Raw genomic sequence first — 9,323 nt, 5'->3', positions numbered from 1 at the left:
GCTTCTAACGTGGCCATGCTAGCCATCTCCAACGTTAGTGATAAAGTTGAGTGTCACTAACGTTGGCTTATCATTCCCTTATCCACGTTAGCTTCCACGTTAACTAAGTTAACGTGGGACTTAATGTGGCTCATAGTGGCTTATGTGGGCTAATTCCAACATTAGTGACAATGTTGGGTGTCACTAACGTTGGCGATCACCTCCCTTCTTCACGTTAACTTCCACGTTAACTAAGTTAACGTGGGAGTTAACGTGGCTTATTGGGGCTTGTGTGGGTTCCTTCCAACGTTAGTGACAATGTTTGGTGTCACTAACGTTGTCGACCACTTTGTCTCCTCACGTTAGCTTCCACGTTAACTAGGTTAACGTGGAAGTTAACGTGGCTTATTGTGACTTGGCCAACGTTAGTGACAAAGTTGAATGTCACTAACGTTGGCTTCCCCTTTACTTCTTAACGTTAGAGGCCACGTTAACTAAGTTAACATGGCAACTAACGTGGCCACTTATGAGCTTGGTCCAACGTTAGTGATAATGTTAAGTGTCACTAACGTTGGCTCTATTTCCTTTCTTCCACGTTAGAGTTCACGTTAACTTAGTTAACGTGACTCTTAACGTGGGCAATGATGGCTTCGAGAGCGTTATTGGCAATTACTTTTCTCATTAACTTTGCAAGTTACTCCCATTCCACGTTAGTGTTAACGTTAGTGTTAACGTTAGTGTTAACGTTAGTGTAACTAACATAGCTACTAATGTGGTTCTTCTTTGCTTCCTTTGTCCTGAAATCAAGCAATAAAGTGCATCAAAGTTCTAGTCCAAGTTATGGGAAATGCAACATCCAATTTGTCCTTAAATTCATGCAAAATTCTCATGAAATCATGTAAAGTGCGCAATGTATGCTTGAATCAAGATGTAAGTGAATATCTACCCAAAACTAGCTTATTTCCTAAGGAAATGCATGAAACTACCCTAAAACAATAAAGAAAAGGTCAGTGAAACTGGCCAAAATGTCCTGGCATCACAACACCAAACTTAAAGCTTGCTTGTCCCTAAGCAAGTACTGGAACAAGAGAATGATGAATGGAATGCTAAGAGAAATGAGTCATTCTTGTGGAAGTCATGTCCCTGGTTTTATGGTGGTTTCATGCATAGCAACTTAGGTTCATTCCTGGCTTTTAGACCTTTATCATGTCCTAGAATACTCACTGTGATTGCATCCCATGAGACTTTTATTCATTGATCCTTTTGTTATTATTTCAGGGCTTATTTTTGTTCTTAAGCTAAGTGCTCTATAAGGGGGCAACTCTTTAAAATAAGCTTTCAGCCAACACTCCCGAACCAGTTGGTTCAAGGTGCTAGGTGTTGAAGCACCCCTAAGGACTTACTTGCTCAAGTCTCTCCCCCATACATACACACCACAGGCACATAGTTTATTTATTTTCTTTTCTTGAGACCTTGGTGTCCAGCACCTCTTTGGGTTACTAAATGCTCTGTATTGAGGGTTACTCTTGATAGTGGACTTTCAGCTGATAATCCCGAGTTAGTTAACCCAAGTTACCAAGTGATAAGGCACCCCTAAGAGCTTATTCATCCAAGTAGATCCCTCACACAGGAGCACCACAGACACATGCCTCAAGATTAAAACTATTGGTGCATAGCCTTATTGCTTACTCTTTTTCTTTTATTTTTCAACCTTTATTGTTCTTTCCCTTTTTCTTATTAGGATCTTCTTATTTAGCTAGTCCCATAGGGTGTGTTCAAAGCATAGTATTCATGACAGATAATTGTCTTCTCACCTTGTGGTTGAACCAACTTAGCTAACTTATGATCACACTATAAACTCATGAACTTACTTCATAGTATGAACTCCTCTCTGGTCTTTTAAAACACTCATTCTCCTTTCATTTGATTTAAAGGGACAAACATACAAGTAAGCAAAGTAAGAGTGCAATGACATAAAGACCAGCAAACATAGACCTTTTCAACACAAAAACTTAAAAGACAGAATTTAAAAAGGTTTAAACATAACATGGAAGCAAGTTCTATTTCATACAAGATCTTCCTTATTCAAAGCATAGAAAAAGATGGACCAAAGAAGGAACGTCACCACCTTTTACTCTTGTGGATGCCCATGCTTTCCTCCTTGTTTGTCTTCTTTGTGTCCTCTTGCATTCCCTCGCATCCGTGCCAATCTTGCTTGCTTCCAATCCTCAAGTGCCTTCCTCACTGATTCATGACTCTCTTCCACCTTTTATCTTTCTTCTCGTGCTAATTCATCCCTCATTTCTTCATACCTTGTGATTCCTGGATGCAATATAGGCAGCTGTCCTACCAAGTAACCAAGCCTGGCTTGAGTATTTATATGATGCCCAGTCCCGCTCAGGTAAACTCCTTCTGCAAATGCCCTTTGCTCGTCCAAAAGTTCTGCCTGTTCTATCTGTCTTCGATGCATCTCATGTATATGTGCACCTTGATGTGCTTGGATGTTGATTAGCCTCTGGATGGATTCTTGTTGCTCATTTTGCCTTTGTTCCATCCTGTGGAATGTTTCACTCCATTGTTGCCCTTGACTCAGTTGCTGATCCATCATTTGCTTTTGCCACTCCCCTTGTTGAGTCATCCATCTTGAGAGTGACTCCTCTTGCTGCCCCATCATCTGTAGTTGAAGCTCTCTCTGTGCTCCTTGGCTTTCCAAATATTGTCGAGATAGCCCATCAATGGCTTTCTGCAATTCGTGCATATCCAAGGTGGCTGGTGCTTGCCCCTCTAAGACTTGTCCTTCCTCTACTTGAGGGGCTGTCCTCTTCCTTTGCTTCCGTTGAGGCAGGGGGGATGCAGTAGCATGCATTCATCGAACGGTTATTGGAATGCCCTCTTTTATCCACACGGGGTCCTCATCTTCAAACACCACACCAGCTTTCTTGCACAGTCGGTAAATAGTGCTGGGGTAACCTAACGTTCCTCTTGAGTCGCTTTTCTCTGCCATTTTTCTAATGCCTTCTGCTATGAGTTCATGACCCTTGATCTCTCCTCCTTTGAGTATATAGTGTACCAGTGTGGCTCTCTTGAGATTCACCTCCGAGTTGTTCGCTGCTGGGAGGATGGACCTCCTTACAATTTCGAACCACCCCTTTGCCTCCGGAGTAAGATCTGCTCTCTTGATGAACCTTGGTCTCCTATCTGCATATCTTTCCCAGTCAGCTCCTGGTACACAAATGTCTTGCACAATCTGGTCATGATTAGGGTTGTTGTCCATTCTTGAATGATAACTCTCTTCTTCAAACGGTATGGACCGCAGTTTTAATGCCTTCATGACACTCATGGGACCAAAATCCACAATCTTTCCTCTCACAAAGCTTGTATATGACTCATCTGCCTTATCATATCGAACCGCATTTGCATAAAACTCTCTTATAAGATTTGCATTCACCTTAATGACCGGATCAGTGAGAAGCTCCCATCTTCTCTTTTCTACCTTCTTTGTGATTTCGGGACACTCAGTTTTCCTAACTTGAAATCCCAGCTCATAAATGATCTCCTTATCCACCATCCACCCGTATTGCAATGCATGGTGCAAGCTTCTAAATCTCTTTTCATCATACGGGTGTTGCTCCATAGGTTCCTTTCCCTTCCTTCTTTTAGAGCTCGAAGATGCCATGAATGAGGGTTAACGTGTGAAGTTGGCAATGGTGTGGAGACTTTTGGTTGTTTAGGGTTGAGTGTAATGAAGGGAGTGAAGGGGAATCCGAAATGGAGAGGTGTGCAGAGTGGGGTACGGAACAAGGATCACTTATATAGAGAGGTTGTGAGTGAATGGAGGGTGTGGATTGATGGAGTGGTTGTTTGATGGACGGTTGGGGTTGTGCATGGAGAAAGGACAAGGATCATCACTTTATGATGGAGATTGCTCGGTCTTCAAGGGTCCCATTCTTTTCAATGTTGCATGGCAACATTTTCCAATGCCTTCCCTTTTTAGAACAAGTGTGTAGTTTCTCCTCATGAAGTGGCCGAACCCTTCTCATTTAGTTGTCCAATCAATCTCCTTCAATGCTCCTCTCCTTTTCCCTATAAAATAAGAAAAATTAATGTCCTAAAAAGTATTTAAACTTTACGGCTAAACTAATGACAAGAAGAAAAGATTTTGTTTATTCATGAACTCCAACTAACTAACTAACTGTGTATCCTTATATGCAAATTGGTGGCACCATGGGGTGACACCAAACTTAGTTTGGAGTACTGTGATGAAAAGTTCTGTTCAAAGCTCCAAGACTAGCATGTTCTCAGTTGCATTCATGCTTTCTTGGCACGCTTTGAACACCAAACTTGTTCTTCACTATATACTGCAATATCAGGATTTCACCAAGTGTTTGTCAAGTTTGGGTTGGAATTCATGAATATTGACTTATTCACTAGTAAAAGCTCATAAAACATGGGTTGCCTCCCATGAAGCGCTTCTTTAGCGTCACTAGCTTGACGTTTCTCCTTCATCAGAGAGGTTGATAATGCTTCAAGTCCTCCCCTCTTGCCTTGGACTTATATCCATTGGTTGTATCAATGATCTCTACATGTTCCAAGGAGAGAACTCTGTTGATAGTGAAGACCTTAGGTAGCTGAGATGGTACAGTGGGGAGATTAGGGGGGATATCTGGGAAGTAAGCTGAGATCACTTTATCTCCTGGAGAGAAGTCTTCCGTAGGGATCTTTTTGTTCCTCCACCCCCTTGGTACCTTCTTCTTTGTCCCTTTTGATGTTGCCTTGCTCTTGGTGACTTCTTCTTCTAAGGAAATTTTGTTGTTGTCTTCACATGTCTCTGGTGGTTTAGGTTCCTCCAGCTTTTCCTTGAGTTGTGACAACTGCTTATTTCCTTGTTCATCAACCAAGGGCTTTCCCAGATGGGCTGGTTGTGCTTCAGTGCTTGCTTCCTCTGTCAGCATCTCATTATGATCTTTGCTTGGTTCTTTGTTTTCTTGGTCTGCTTCTTGTGAGAGTTTGAAGACATTAAAGCTGAGTCGTTCATCATGGATCCTCAATATTAGCTCCCCTCGCTCCACATCTATGAGTGCTCTGGCTGTAGCTAGGAATGGTCTTCCCAATAAGATTGGGTGAGTGTGACTCTCTTCCATGTCCAAGATGACAAAGTCTGTGGGAAGAAAGTATTTCCCAACCTTTAACAACACATTTTTCACCACCCCTATTGCTTGTTTTTGAGTTTTGTCAGCCAGCCTGATGACTACATCTGTGGGCAATATCTCATTGATCTGCAACCTCTTCACCAAGGATAAGGGCATTAAGTTGATGTTTGCTCCCAAATCGCAGAGTGCTCTATCAAACATTATTTCCCCTATGGCACAGGGGACATGAAAACTCCCTGGATCTTTTCTTTTCGTAGGCAACTGTGGTTGAATAAGGGCACTGCACTCCTTGTTCATCACTATAGTTTGGCCTCCCTTGAGTGAGCTTTTCCTGGGAAGCAGCTCCTTCATATACTTGATGTATGCGGGCATTTGTTGAATAGTCTTGATGAATGGTATGTTGACATGCAGAGATGCAAACAAGTCAAGAAATCTTGAGTATATTCTCTTCTCAACGGCACCCTTGAGTAGTTGGGGAAAAGGTGCATAAAGTCTCAGCAGCTCCTGTTGTGAGATTTCTGGTTCTTGGTGATCTTTTTCCTCCTTCTCTGTTGAGGTGTCTCCAGGTTGTTCTGCCGACTTGTTTGGCTTGTCCTCAGTCTCCTTATCACTTATAGTGACCATCTTGCAATCTTCCCATCTTACTTTCTTTGTTTCACCTCTCGGATTCTTCTCTGTGTCACTTGGGAATCCATCTGTGGGTTTGGGAATTTTCTCAGAGAGATACCCCACTTGAGATTCCAACCTCTTGATTGTGTCTCCCTGGTTCTTGAAACTGGCTCGCACTTCCTCCTTGAACACCTTGTTGTCTTGAATCTCTTTACCTATGTCTTCAAGTAGATTCTCAATCCTTGAGAGTCTGTTATCAAATGATTGTAGATCGTGATTAGAGATGGAAGAATGAGGTAAGTTATTTTGGTTTTGATGTGGATGTGGAGAGGTGTTGTTATTGGGGTGTTGATATGGTCTAGATGTGAAATGTTGGTGGCTTGCATTGTTGGGATTTGGGCGTCTTTGATCAAGGCTTTGGTCTTGTTGATTTCCCCACCCAAAGTTTGGGTGATTCCTCCATCCAGGGTTGTAGGTCTTGGAGTATGGATCATGGTTTTGCCTAGGTGAATTCCCAATGTAGTTGGCTTGCTCCTGACTACCCTCTGCTTCTTCATTCACTCCTTCTTGGGTTGTTGATGAAGTGGCGATTGCTGCTACTTGGTTCCTCTCCATCTTCTTGGTGAGGTCAGCCAGCTGCTAGGTAATGAGCTTGTTTTGGGCCAGCAGAGCATCTACATTGTTTAGTTCCATCACTCCTCTCGTGTTCCTCTTTCGGAAGCATAGAAGTAGTCATTCTCTACTACAGTTTCAATGACATCTATGGCCTCCTCAATGGTCTTCTTCTTGTTCAAAGATCCTCCGGATGAATGGTCTACGGCCTTCTTTGACTCATAAGAGAGCCCTTCATAGAAAATGTGCAGCTGCACCCATTCATTGAACATATCTAGTGGGCACCTCCTTGTTAGGTCTTTAAACCTCTCCCATGCTTCATATAGAGTCTCACCATCTTGTTGCCTGAAAGTTTGGACCTCAGCTCTCAGCCTATTGATTCGTTGAGGGGGTAAAATCTTGCTAAGAATTTGTTCACCACATCTTCCCAAGTTGTCAAGCTCTCCTTTGGAAAAGACTCCAGCCACTTGGCTGCCTTATCCTTGAGTGAGAATGGAAATAAGAGCAGTCTATAGGCGTCAGGATGAACACCATTAGACTTCACTGTATCACATATTCTCAGGAAGGTGGTTAGATGTTGATTGGGGTCTTCTTGGACACTTCCTCCGAACAAACAGTTGTTCTGCACAAGGGTGATGAGCTGTGGTTTTAGTTCAAAATTGTTGGTGTGGATGGTTAGCTTTTGAATGCTACTTCCATAGTTTCCTGGGTTTGGATTGATGTAAGAGCCTAAAACTCTTCTATCCTCCCCAGCATGATTTGCTCGTCCTCTTTCGCCATGGTTGTGAGCTTCTTCTTCACGATGGTTTTCCATGTTTTCTTCCATGTTTGGTTCAAAGTATTCCTCAAAGTGTTCCTCCTCTTCTTCAGCACCAACTACACGTTTTTCTCTTGCCTCCCTCCTTAGTCTAAGGAAGGTTCTCTCAGGTTCAGAATTAAAGGAAGTTGAAGCCCCGCTTCTTCTACCTGTCATACAACCAACAAGTACAAGCAAAGAGAATAGGTGCAGAAAGTATATCTGTCAGAATGACTGTTAGTGTGAGTGATGCAATATATCAAACAGTTAGTGGGTTAGTGAAATGAATGGTAAATAACAAAGAAAAAGTAAAGTAGGGGGAAGGGAAAAAAATTAACTAAAACAGAAAGTAAATGACTCAAACAGAAAATTAAATCAAACAAAAATAAAATGCTCAATCTAGTTATCCTCCAATTTAATCATTGTTGATGCACAATTAATCCCCGGCAACGGCACCATAAACTTGATGCACGGAAAACTTGTCTCATAACAAATTTCCCTTCGGCAAGTGTACCAAATTCGTCGTCAAGTAAAAACTCACAATAGAGTGAGGTCGAATCCCACATGGATTGATTGATCAAGCAACTTTAATTAGAGGAATGTCCTAGTTGAGCGAATCAGAATTTGAGTTGAGAATTGCAGAAAATTAAATGGCGGGAAATTAAATAACAGAAAAGTAAATGCTAGAAATAAGAGTTGAATGTAGATGACGGAAAGTAAATTACAGAATCTTAAATGGGAATGGGGGAATTGCTCATAAAAGTAAATGAAAAAAATTAAAGAGAATGGGTAAGATCAGAAATGGGGGGTTCATTGGGCTCAGGAGATGTTGCATTCTCCGGATCAATTTCATTTTCATCTCTTCCTCAATCAATGCACTCATTGATCTCCTTGGCAATCTTAAGTGATTGAATTACAATTTCTTGTAATTCAATCTCTCAAATCTTGATCAATAGCCAATTTCTTGGTCAATTGCTCATGAGAAGAGATGAAGTATGGTCACTGATTATACCACATGCATTTCCCAAATCAAGTGTTGAGAGGATTATAGTCACATATCCATCCAAACCCAATTTGGTCCAGCATGAGAAAGCATTTCTAGCATGATCTCTTCATTCCTCTTTCAAGGTTCAGAAGAGATCCAAGTTTGAATAGCTTCTTTTCCAAGATAACTACCCAATTGGATGAAGATCGAAAGCTTTCAAGGAAAATCAAGAGAAAAGATAGAAGAAGAATAATGAAAACTAGTATTGATCCATCAAATTACAACAGAGTTCCCTAACCCAATGAAAGGGATTTAGTTGTTCATAGCTCTGGAAAATGAAAACAAAGATGGAGAATACATGATGAAACTAGAAGTGCAGAGAAAGTAAAATACAGAGAGTAGTTCTATGCCAAGAGGCTCCCTATAATTTCCAACTCCCCAATTTAATTCAAAGCTACTCCTATATATACTACTCTTCTGTTCTTCTAGTTGGCTCTTCAAGTCTTGGGTATGGGCCTTTGGATCTTGAGTTTGAAGCAGTTCTCTTCTTCATTGGGCTTGGCTTTACTTGCAGAGAGAAAGTGTGAAGTGGGCAGAGACTTTATCTCAGGACGTTAGTGGTGTTAACGTTCAGTGAAAATATGGGTTCGAGAACGTTAGTGACAATCACCTTTTTCACTAACGTTCCTCACCCAAGTAAGAGCCACGTTATCTTCAACGTTAGTGGCACAAACGTTACCACTAACGTTGCCTCTTTGTCCTTCGCACACGTTATTGGGACTTGCCTTTCCCAATAACGTTGAGAAGTCCCTCCTTCCCTATGTTAGAGTCCACGTTAACTTAGTTAACGTGGCTCTTTTAACGTAGGCTTGCCAACCTTCGAGAACGTTAGTGACACTTACCATTGTCACTAACGTTACAATGTACCCCTATTTCTCACGTTAGAGTCCACGTTAACTAGGTTAACGTGGCTTCTAACGTGGCCATGCTAGCCATCTCCAACGTTAGTGACAAAGTTGAGTGTCACTAACGTTGGCTTATCATTCCCTTATCCACGTTAGCTTCCACGTTAACTAAGTTAACGTGGGAGTTAATGTGGCTCATAGTGGCTTATGTGGGCTAACTCCAACGTTAGTGACAATGTTGGGTGTCACTAACGTTGGCGATCACCTCCCTTCTTCACGTTAACTTC

General features: G+C 41.7%; 1 non-coding gene across 1 annotated transcript; it reads left to right on the top strand.

The window, feature by feature from the left end:
• The first annotated feature begins 6,617 nt into the window (after positions 1-6,617).
• Positions 6,618-6,724, top strand: LOC112787810 (small nucleolar RNA R71). Its single transcript, XR_003195200.1, has one exon. It is a non-coding gene; the product is annotated as a small nucleolar RNA R71 (small nucleolar RNA).
• Positions 6,725-9,323: the final 2,599 nt, after the last annotated feature.

The sequence above is a fragment of the Arachis hypogaea genome, chromosome 20, assembly GCF_003086295.3.
Source record: "Arachis hypogaea cultivar Tifrunner chromosome 20, arahy.Tifrunner.gnm2.J5K5, whole genome shotgun sequence".
Taxonomy (NCBI): Eukaryota; Viridiplantae; Streptophyta; class Magnoliopsida; order Fabales; family Fabaceae; genus Arachis; species Arachis hypogaea.
Note: the sequence above shows the minus strand (reverse complement) of the source record. Positions and strands in the feature narration are given on the sequence as shown.